We start from the raw sequence: 9,291 nt of genomic DNA, 5'->3' as shown, positions 1-9,291 counted from the left end.
TGAATGCAGAAAATTCAGAATTTAAGCTGGTGATAAATTGTCTTGCTATGTTGAATGCCTTTTAAGTTATTTATTAGTTTATTAAATTGCATTTACTGCTACTAGGAGAAGATTTATGTACACCAGCTAGTACCTACTGCATGCATTTGGGATGTCTTGAAACACCTTGCATGATTCAAACGGTTTCATTGCAGTGTAGTATTTCAGTGCTATTGGTGCTGCAAGCTTTGTTTTTTCACACCGACCTTTCAGAATTAACAGGGACAAAGGCTCAACTGTGTGAATTAGCATAAAAAACATTTGACTTCATAGATTCAGGTCTTGAAACGCTCCTAGGAAATGTCATTCAGATGAATAGAATAACGAATCATAGCACTGGGGAAAGTATTGTATCTGTTAGTTCAAGATATATCATTAATATAAAAATTAGTAAGGTCAGCTTTTTAATTTATAGGTAGGCATCCAATATTGATGTTTTATTCCAGAGAATACTAAAACAATACAGTGCAGTTTGATTCTGATTGTGAACTTGGTCCAAAAAGCTCACTACGTGGATGAGATGTATCCTATTGCTGCAATCTGAATGACAGGAATGAACTTCCAGTACTGGAGGAGACTTAAAAATAATGTTAGATAACAGTTTCCTTTGGCATAGCTACATATTTTCAAAGCGTGTAGTTCGTAAAAGTGAACTGTAATTATATCAGCAGAGCTTTTGTTGAGGAAGCACACTGTCTTACTCTTCAGATGTTGCACAGATCACATGGAAAATATGCACCTGGATGTTGCTAGCATTAGAATCAGCACTTCTGTCCCTTGTTCCACATTTTGTTGTTCTAGAGAACAGGACAACCTTCTGGTCAGCAATCTAATCTGAACGGGAGGTGGTCTTTGGTTTCATTTAATCATTGTGTAGGTCTAGGAGGTTTACTAAAAACTAACATACAGCAATAAACATCTTTGAAACGTGACAGTGAAGCTAGAGGGAGCATATTGCCATAGTTGTGAGCAGTGCATTTTGCAACTACTTGATATATTCAAAAAATGACTTTTAAAGTAAAACAGCAGCCTTGATAGTCCTCACCTCCATGAATGTTATTTGAACCTCCAAGAAGTATCTGCTCACTTGTTCAGGAAGCTCTTTTAAATCAGCAGCTGTCAAATGGTTCCTCCAGTCCCCATACCCGCTCCCTGGAGAGCTTTATCAGCGGCTTGGGGTAAAAAAAGCAGCTTACAGAAATGGAAAAGCAGGTAAAACCTGTCAGAGAGGTTAGTAGTTTTTATTCAGGATTCTTAAATCCTTGCTTTTTCCTCACTGTCTACTACATTTCTGAGAGATTTTAGAAGGAAAGATTCTTTGCACAAAGAGTAAATTTTTGTTTTTTATTTCATAGAATCATAGAATCATAGAATATCCTGAGTTGGAAGGGACCCTTAAGGATCATCAAGTCCAACTCTTGACACCGCACAGGTCTACCCAAAAGTTCAGACCATGTGCCTAAGTTCACAGTCCAATCTCTTCTTAAATTCAGACAGGCTCGGTGCAGTGACCACTTCCCTGGGGAGCCTGTTCCAGTGTGCAACCACCCTCTCTGTGAAGAACCCCCTCCTGACGTCCAGCCTAAATTTCCCCTGCCTCAGCTTAACCCCGTTCCCGCGGGTCCTGTCAGTAGTGTTAATGGAGAAAAGGTCTCCTGCCTCTCAACACCCCCTTACGAGAAAGTTGTAGACTGTGATGAGGTCCCACCTGATTCTCCTCTTCTCCAGGCTGAACAGGCCCAGTGCCCTCAGCCGTTCCTCGTACGTCTTCCCCTCCAGGCCTTTCACCATCTTCATAGCCCTCCTCTGGACACTTTCCAACAGTTTCATGTCCTTTCCTTTTTCCTGAATTCAGAACTCCCTTTATCACTCCATTACCATGACTTTTTGGCCTGACACTTCTTTCCATCTGTCCACAGCTTTTTCCTACATTACCCACACAGAAATGACCTAGCTAGATTAGTTAATGTTGTTTGTATTTTGATTTTTTATTCTTTTGGTTTGAAGTTTATTTATCATTGCAGGATAAGTCCCTTTAAATAGTTTAAATAACTCCGAAGTCCAGCTGAAATACAAACAAACTTGCTATCAGTTGGTTAAACACTGCACTTCTGTGATGGAAATCCCTTTAGACAAAGTTAAGATAGTGTTAAATCCAGGTCTTCCAGCAAGATTCAGGGAAACCCAAGTGTAACTCTACTCTATTCCAAGTGTAACTTGCTCTATTTCTAAGATTAGAGAAATTGATTAGGAAGGAGATAGGACTGTAACAAGCCTATTCTTCCACTTTGCAGGTGATGTTCTCAGGCAGCACTTGTCCTCCTTTGATACCTTCTCTTGCTTTGGGATTTTCCAGGTGTTGAAGGACGCAAACTATTTATTTCTTTTTCTCCTTCCTTCATGTTGATTCTCTTCCAAGAGAATCAACAGCTATAGTAATAATGGAGAAACAGGTGTTATCAACACAAGAAATTCTGTGGCAATTGCTCTTTCCCTTCTGTTAGTTGCAAATACTGGAAGACAAGTGAATAGAGATGTATCCTTATCTGGATTGTAAAGTCAAACTCACCAACAAACAAAAGTGCCATCAAGGTACATCAGCACAACAATTAGGTAGCATAATTTCAATGTGCAGAATGGGTAGTAAGTACAGAGGTTTCAAGTAACTTCAATAATTACAAGTTTGTTTACTGTGTTGTGGCTAACTACAGCTAAATGGCAGCAGAGGTCTTGGATTTAGTGCATAGAAAATTTAAAGTATCTTAACACCTATAGGAATCTTACAGAAGGCCCTACAAGGTTAAATGCCCTGTATGTTTTTATTCTTTAAAAAAAAAACAAACAACTATTCTTTTGAGCACTAGCTTGTTTTTCATGAGAGATTTTGGATGGTTTTGAAAAGTTATACTTTCAGTTTTGCCATGTGACACAATTTGTGTATGTTAGCCACAAAAAAAATCATCCCACAGATAATTTTGTCCCTACAAAGTAACTGGAATGTTCTGGCTGTGACTGAAGAACTAAGTGCACAGTAAAAATGGGAAATCATGAAGGGAAGTAAGGCCAGAGGAAATAGGATTTCTCTTGGAGAAATCTTTCTTTTATGGCTAAGCAAAATCTTAGCAGCGGAGGGCAAAAGCAGGTAACTTGGATTTTAAGTGAAATACTAAAAGTAAACGTTTACCGTTATGAGCAAACAAGACTTTTTTCCAGTACCTGCAGCCCAAGTCCTAAATCCCAAATGATAATTAAGAACAATATTTTGACCTCACTATTAGTTGCTCCAAAGAGCATCTAGACAACAAGTATTGAAACCAAATACCTGATCTAGTTGAGCAAGCTGATGCAGAGTAGTCAGTCTGTGCTGCAGAGTGATTTCTTGAAAGGTCTGCCATGCTTTGTGTCTTCAGCAGTGCACGTACTAAAATCAACGGTGTATCTAATTATTGAGGATGTAGTCAATACCAGACAGAAGAGTTTTCACTCTGGAAGAGATAGTGAGACCAGCATGTTATTTAAAGGCTGCTGCTATTGAAGTCTGTATATGCTGAACTTTTTCAGGTTTCTCGCTGTGGATTGCCTACAAAGTTATGCTGTGCTGCACACTGTTTTGCATGCCACTCTATTTGTGTTTTTATTACTTTGGTTTCAGTGGCATTTTTAATGGAAATTATTTTTAATCCTGTTACCATGGAACATCTTTTCATTTGTCATTAATACCATTGCCTGCAACTAGAAGTCAAATACTTCTATACTCATTTTTTTTTTAAAAAAACTTGGTGTCCAGGCTGGAGTGCTAACACATATGCAGTTTTATATTGATTTGTAGAATCCACCTGTAAATACCAAACTTTTTTTCACGTTATCACAACATCAATCCAGAATAAGGGAGGAAGTCCAGGTTTGCAGTATTTCAATATATTATCCTTGTGACTCTGCTATTAAAACAAATAAACAAAAAACAACTAGGTTTTACAAGTAGCTTTTTAGAAACTCTTTAGTAGTAGGCCATTTTTATTTATTATGCTTATGAGCTTTTTTTTTTAAACCTGGCTTAAAGTATCTTCTGCTAAAGTCAGCCTTTGTTCTCTTTTCCTTTGCTCACTTACTCTATTCACAAATCAAATTCTGCTTCCCATGTCTATTTTAACGTTCAAGAATGCATATTTAAAGTATTTTTGATAAGCCAGGACAACAAAAAACACTCCAAAAATTTTACTTCATAAAGTACAGTTCACACCCATGTCATGACATGTTAACAGATGCTTTTAGTTTTCCCTGTCTTCAGTCATTCCTTTGTCCTGTTGTTAACACTCTACATGTTCTTAGTCTGTAAGGTTTTCTAGGAAGAATACATGGAGCAATATTTTGTAATAGTGATCTTAGGAAACTTTGTCTGATGTTTCAGTCATTCCATTTATGTGAGCAAATATTAATATAAACATGCTATCAAATAATCTAAGCCTAAAAAATCTCATAGATAAACTTGTTACAGATTGCACAAGGAACATCCTCCAAGTTGTAAATACTTTAAATTAATGTCTCTGTTGCTGGGACCAGACATAAATTCAGTGCTGTTGCTTTGTTAAGAGTCTTTAAGAGAAAAGCACATAATACTGCCTACACTACAACAAACCTCAAAGCAGAGGACTCCCCATCCTTCATTTCAGTATTTGCCAAATGGACGAGGCTCTGGTATTATTTACGTACGTTTTAGCTTCCTACTTCTGCTAAATTACTGATACAAGGTGATTTTTATAGTTAGAGCTTTGTAAGTATTATGATTGGCATGCTTCACACTGAAGGTGGTATTAGATGACAGTTGCATTACATAGACCTCCTGACCAGTGTTGCATCACCTGCGTCAAAAATTATTGCATTTGCTGTGTGCATTAGGGGTTCGTTGGGACTTACGGACAGGAGAGTGCAGCACAAGTTGGAAAAGCTGAAGAGTATTTGAGGTTTTGTTGGCTTTTTTCTTCCTTTCCTTTTCTTTTTTCCCTTTTTTTTTTTTTTTTTTTTCCATTTAAAGTCAGTGTGGATAATACCTAGGTGCAATTATTACAAATAATAAACAGTGTACAGAAATATTGCATTCTTTTTGTGCACCATAGACTGAAGTGCCTAAACATGGGTGGTCTGTAAAAGGCATGCTTAAAATTTGTTGCATCTACTTTTCTGGTTCTTTTGCTAAATAATAGAAGGTCAGCTTTTGGAAAGAAAATGCAAGGACTGTTAGTCCTAAAAAGGGGATATACTATAAAACTATTTCCATAAAGCTTTTGTTATGTAGAATGTCTATGTGTTTGTAAACGTTATTAAACACTGGAGGCAAATAAGATTTTGTAGAAATCTTTTCCATTTGCATTACTTCAGTGATATTCTAACAGCTTTGCCTACTACCTGATGGGTAATGTAACACCCCACTGCCACGTATGCATTATTTTCTTCCTTTTTTATGATTGAAGGAAGGGATGCGTGCTCATCTTTGAAACAGTATAACAAAGTTTTTTTAGTGACACCCTTGATATTACTTATGCCCCAATTCTGCAGCAAACTTTGGCCAGGTAAGTAGTTCTGCCTGAGTTCAGAAAGACTCCACTGAGGTTCGCCACATCCTTGTGGATCTGGGGTGCAGGGAGTACAAGAGAAGCTGCTGCATTGTAACGTGGCTGTCTGGGACCGAGCAAAGAAAATGCACAAGTTACGTGTACCAATTTCATAGAGTGCTTTTGGGGTATAGAGTAGTAAAGTCATCCTTACCTGTAAGGTACTTCCCTGCCTCTGAGCATGGTGAGCACTCAAGGTGAGACAAGACTGGTCATATTCAGTGGGTGGAGGGGGGGGAAGTGAAGGAACAGTAGGTGCCTACCCCTGCGTTAATCATGCACTCTAAATGTGAAGTGCTTGTAAACTGAAATGGTGTTACTGGTTTAAATCTACCAAAGGAAGCCTTCCTCCAAGGAAGCCTTATGAAACCATTTTGAGCTTTTAGCTCTAAAAAGTGGCTTTAGCAACCTATACTGTATGTAGTACACTGTTTGGGAACGCTTCCTCCAGTAAGTGTGCTAAACGCTTCCTTACACTGTGTGTAAGAAATTGTTGCTTATTATTTGACTGTGGAGCATTTACAAAGCTGTCTTTATATAGTCTTGTTTGGTAAGTCTTAGTATGTATGCGGCAGCATTTTATTAATGTCAAAATAGTAAGAATTGGTTTGTCATCTAAAAACCTAAATCCTTTAACATCAATAAATGCTGCTAAGTGAAAAAAGATTATACTTTCTTATTCCCCTAGTCATTCTGGTGAAATGCTACATTTTTTTTTTTTAGTAATGCACACATTGATAAATTTGTATTTATGAGGTACTAGTGGTAATACCACAGCAAATCTAAGAGGAACTGTGATACCTGCTGTATATCAACTGCCCCATCAACTTGCTTGCATTTGTAAAGCATTGATCCATATGAGACATTTATTGTCTACTACAGTGATGCTGATATAGTATTTTAGTATCCCTACGTGTACTCTGCATGTCTTGCATTTGTGGACTGTAGAAGGATAAATTGTTTTACAGTACTTACTCTAGATTTAAAAACCAAATCCATTATTTTATATAGTGTTTCCCACATCCAAACTAGGACAATTTCTAAAGCCAAAGATCAATAAATGTTTATTGTCTTACCAGTGTGTTTTTTTCCTATTTTGATTAATACATCCCATTTGTTATGAACTTGTACAATATCTCCAGGTTTGATGAGAACCACGGTAACCAAACTTTATCCACCCAGTTTTTGTACTAGCCTATATTATCTTTTTTAGAAATACTTGTGTTGATTGTTTCCCCCTCCTTGCTGGGGTACAGCAGAATAATCACTTTTTTTCCAGTATAAATGCAGACTGGGAGTAAATTGCTATTGATATGATTAAGACAAAGAACCACTTACAGATTTTCTAAAACTATTATGGTCTTTTCTATTTGTGCCATCCTAACAGCGCTAAGAAGCAATAGGCCTAAAAAAAAGTGTTTAGTAACCTTTTTTTAAATGATTTTTGGAATATTTATCTTGGTTATGCATGGCTTTTCTTTCTGGGCATATACATTGCTACACAGTAGATGGATGAAGCAAAAACTGCTCATGTACAAGCAAAACTGTATTTAAAAAACAAACAAACACAACCACTTGTATTATAAAGGAAAGTCTGGCTGCAGAGAAAGGAAGGTGCCGCACAGTCCCAAGGACAAGCCATAACCTTGCCTATTGAGCAAGGATATTTTTATAGTTTACAAGCATCAAAATGCACGGCAGACTGTGAAAGCTTCTATCCATTTCCCAAAGCCATGTGTCTTATTAGCAATTTTGTAATATTGTCATATTGTCATACATTACTGCCAGCAGCTTTGGAAAAGAGAAAAATTGGAACAAAATCTTAAATTTGGGGTTGGGAGTGGGGATTGAAAGTGTTTAAGATAATTGAGCTGTGGGACCTCCTCCTGAAAGTGATCAACCCATTACAGATAGTAGGATGAGTTAAAATCACAGTTAAGATAAGGTAATGAGCTGTGGTGGGATTTGTTTATTTGGTTTGGTTTTATTTGCACAAGCTGAGAACAGCACTCTCAGCCACTTGCTTTCTCCATGCAGCCTGAAGCTGTCTGCCTTAAGACTCTGCAGTCCCTTAAGCTTTGCAGTAGAATGGTTGTTTAGTCTGGCATGTATAAACTCAACAGTTTTTATAGTCTGTGATTCTAGTTCAGAGAGTGTATTGATTCTACTTTGCTACTTCAAAGTTCAAGTTAATCAGCGGGTGTCAGTGCAGGGTATGTGATTCTCAAGGTTTATTCCAGGCTAGGTTTCAGTGCCCTATGAAGTTTGTTGTATTTAACCTTCAAAAGGACTGAAATGTCCTTTTGACATGAGCAAAATCAGATTAGATGCTGTAGAGTTAGCAGCCCAAATAATCTGTGTGCTATGACCACGATAAGTGCTCAAGTGCTGTATAGCTCAGGCAGCCAAGCAGTTGTCTGGAAAGTCCTTCCATCCATCGGCTAGACACAGCCCTGGGTCTTGTGAAGGCATGTGCCCTGCTCTTCTAGCTCTTCATCTGCTCGGCAGTAAGAAGCTCTCCAAGTCTTGGCAGCACGTTCCTGCAGCAGGAGGGAACCTGTGGTTTCAAGCATTTGGTGAAGTCCTGCTTTTGAACCCAGAAAGTCTGCAATATATCTGAAAACCAGCTGATCCAAACAGCCTTCAGCAAGGAAAGTGGGCAAAGCTGACTCCTGCTGTAAAGTGTGAGCATGCATCATGGACTGTTCATCACGGAACAGCTGGGGGACTACACAACTCCATGAACCGGGAGAAATGATCTATGTAGACAAAGGGCAATGGCCATGACAAGTGTGTCACTAATTGAAATGCTGCAGTCGTGTACAGCATTCGTTTTCTGGATGTTATCTGGCAGAGTGGTTGCTAAAGCAGTGTATCTAAGACATTGTTACCAAGTCACCTTTCCAGAGAAGGAGAGGGCCCTTTCCTTTCCCTGAGCCTCATGTTAATTAATCTACGTCTCATGTTAGAAAGTAATGTATTGTCCTTGCTCTGGAAGTGAGTGAACTCTTCGATATTGTGTGCCACTCAAAGGAACTAAGCGTTTGAAGACATCTCTAAAGCATAGTTTGCTGAGGATTAGTGTTTTTACTTCCTAGCTGTGCAGCATTGGTGGGGAAAGTCTGGGGGACAGGCTTCTCCATTCTTGAAAGGTGGGGCCACAGACCAGTTCTGTCTGTCTTGACAGCTGAAAGGAAGATAAAACACCCTCCCTGAATTATGAAATTCACATCACTCTGGATAACAAACACATGCCCAGTATTCTTTGTATCTGTTGACTTCGAGCACACTTTTTTCCATGAGGGCATAACTTGTGTGGTTTACATCTTTATGGGTACGTATGGTATGAATACTCCTACACTTGTCAGAAATTAAAAAGAGGTAGGCTCTTAGTTGGGGTTGGAAGTAGCTGATCTAGGAGGAGGTAATGGCAAGCTTTGGCCCTGCAATCCTCTCCTCCTTGCCTCAGACGTGCTGTTCCACCCACAAGATGGAGGTGGCTGCGCCAGGTACGGCCTGCACAAAGATGGAGGTGGGGCCTGGATGGGAAGCGCAGCGTTCGGAGAGGGGAGAGCTCCCTGTGGGATGCAGGAGGAGTCCAAGGGGTTACAACACCTCGCTGTGGAGTAAAAACTCTTTCATC

The sequence above is a fragment of the Aythya fuligula genome, chromosome Z (genome assembly GCF_009819795.1).
Source record: "Aythya fuligula isolate bAytFul2 chromosome Z, bAytFul2.pri, whole genome shotgun sequence".
Classification (NCBI taxonomy): domain Eukaryota; kingdom Metazoa; phylum Chordata; class Aves; order Anseriformes; family Anatidae; genus Aythya; species Aythya fuligula.
The sequence above is the reverse complement of the archived record's forward strand: the minus strand, read 5'-3'. Positions refer to the sequence as shown.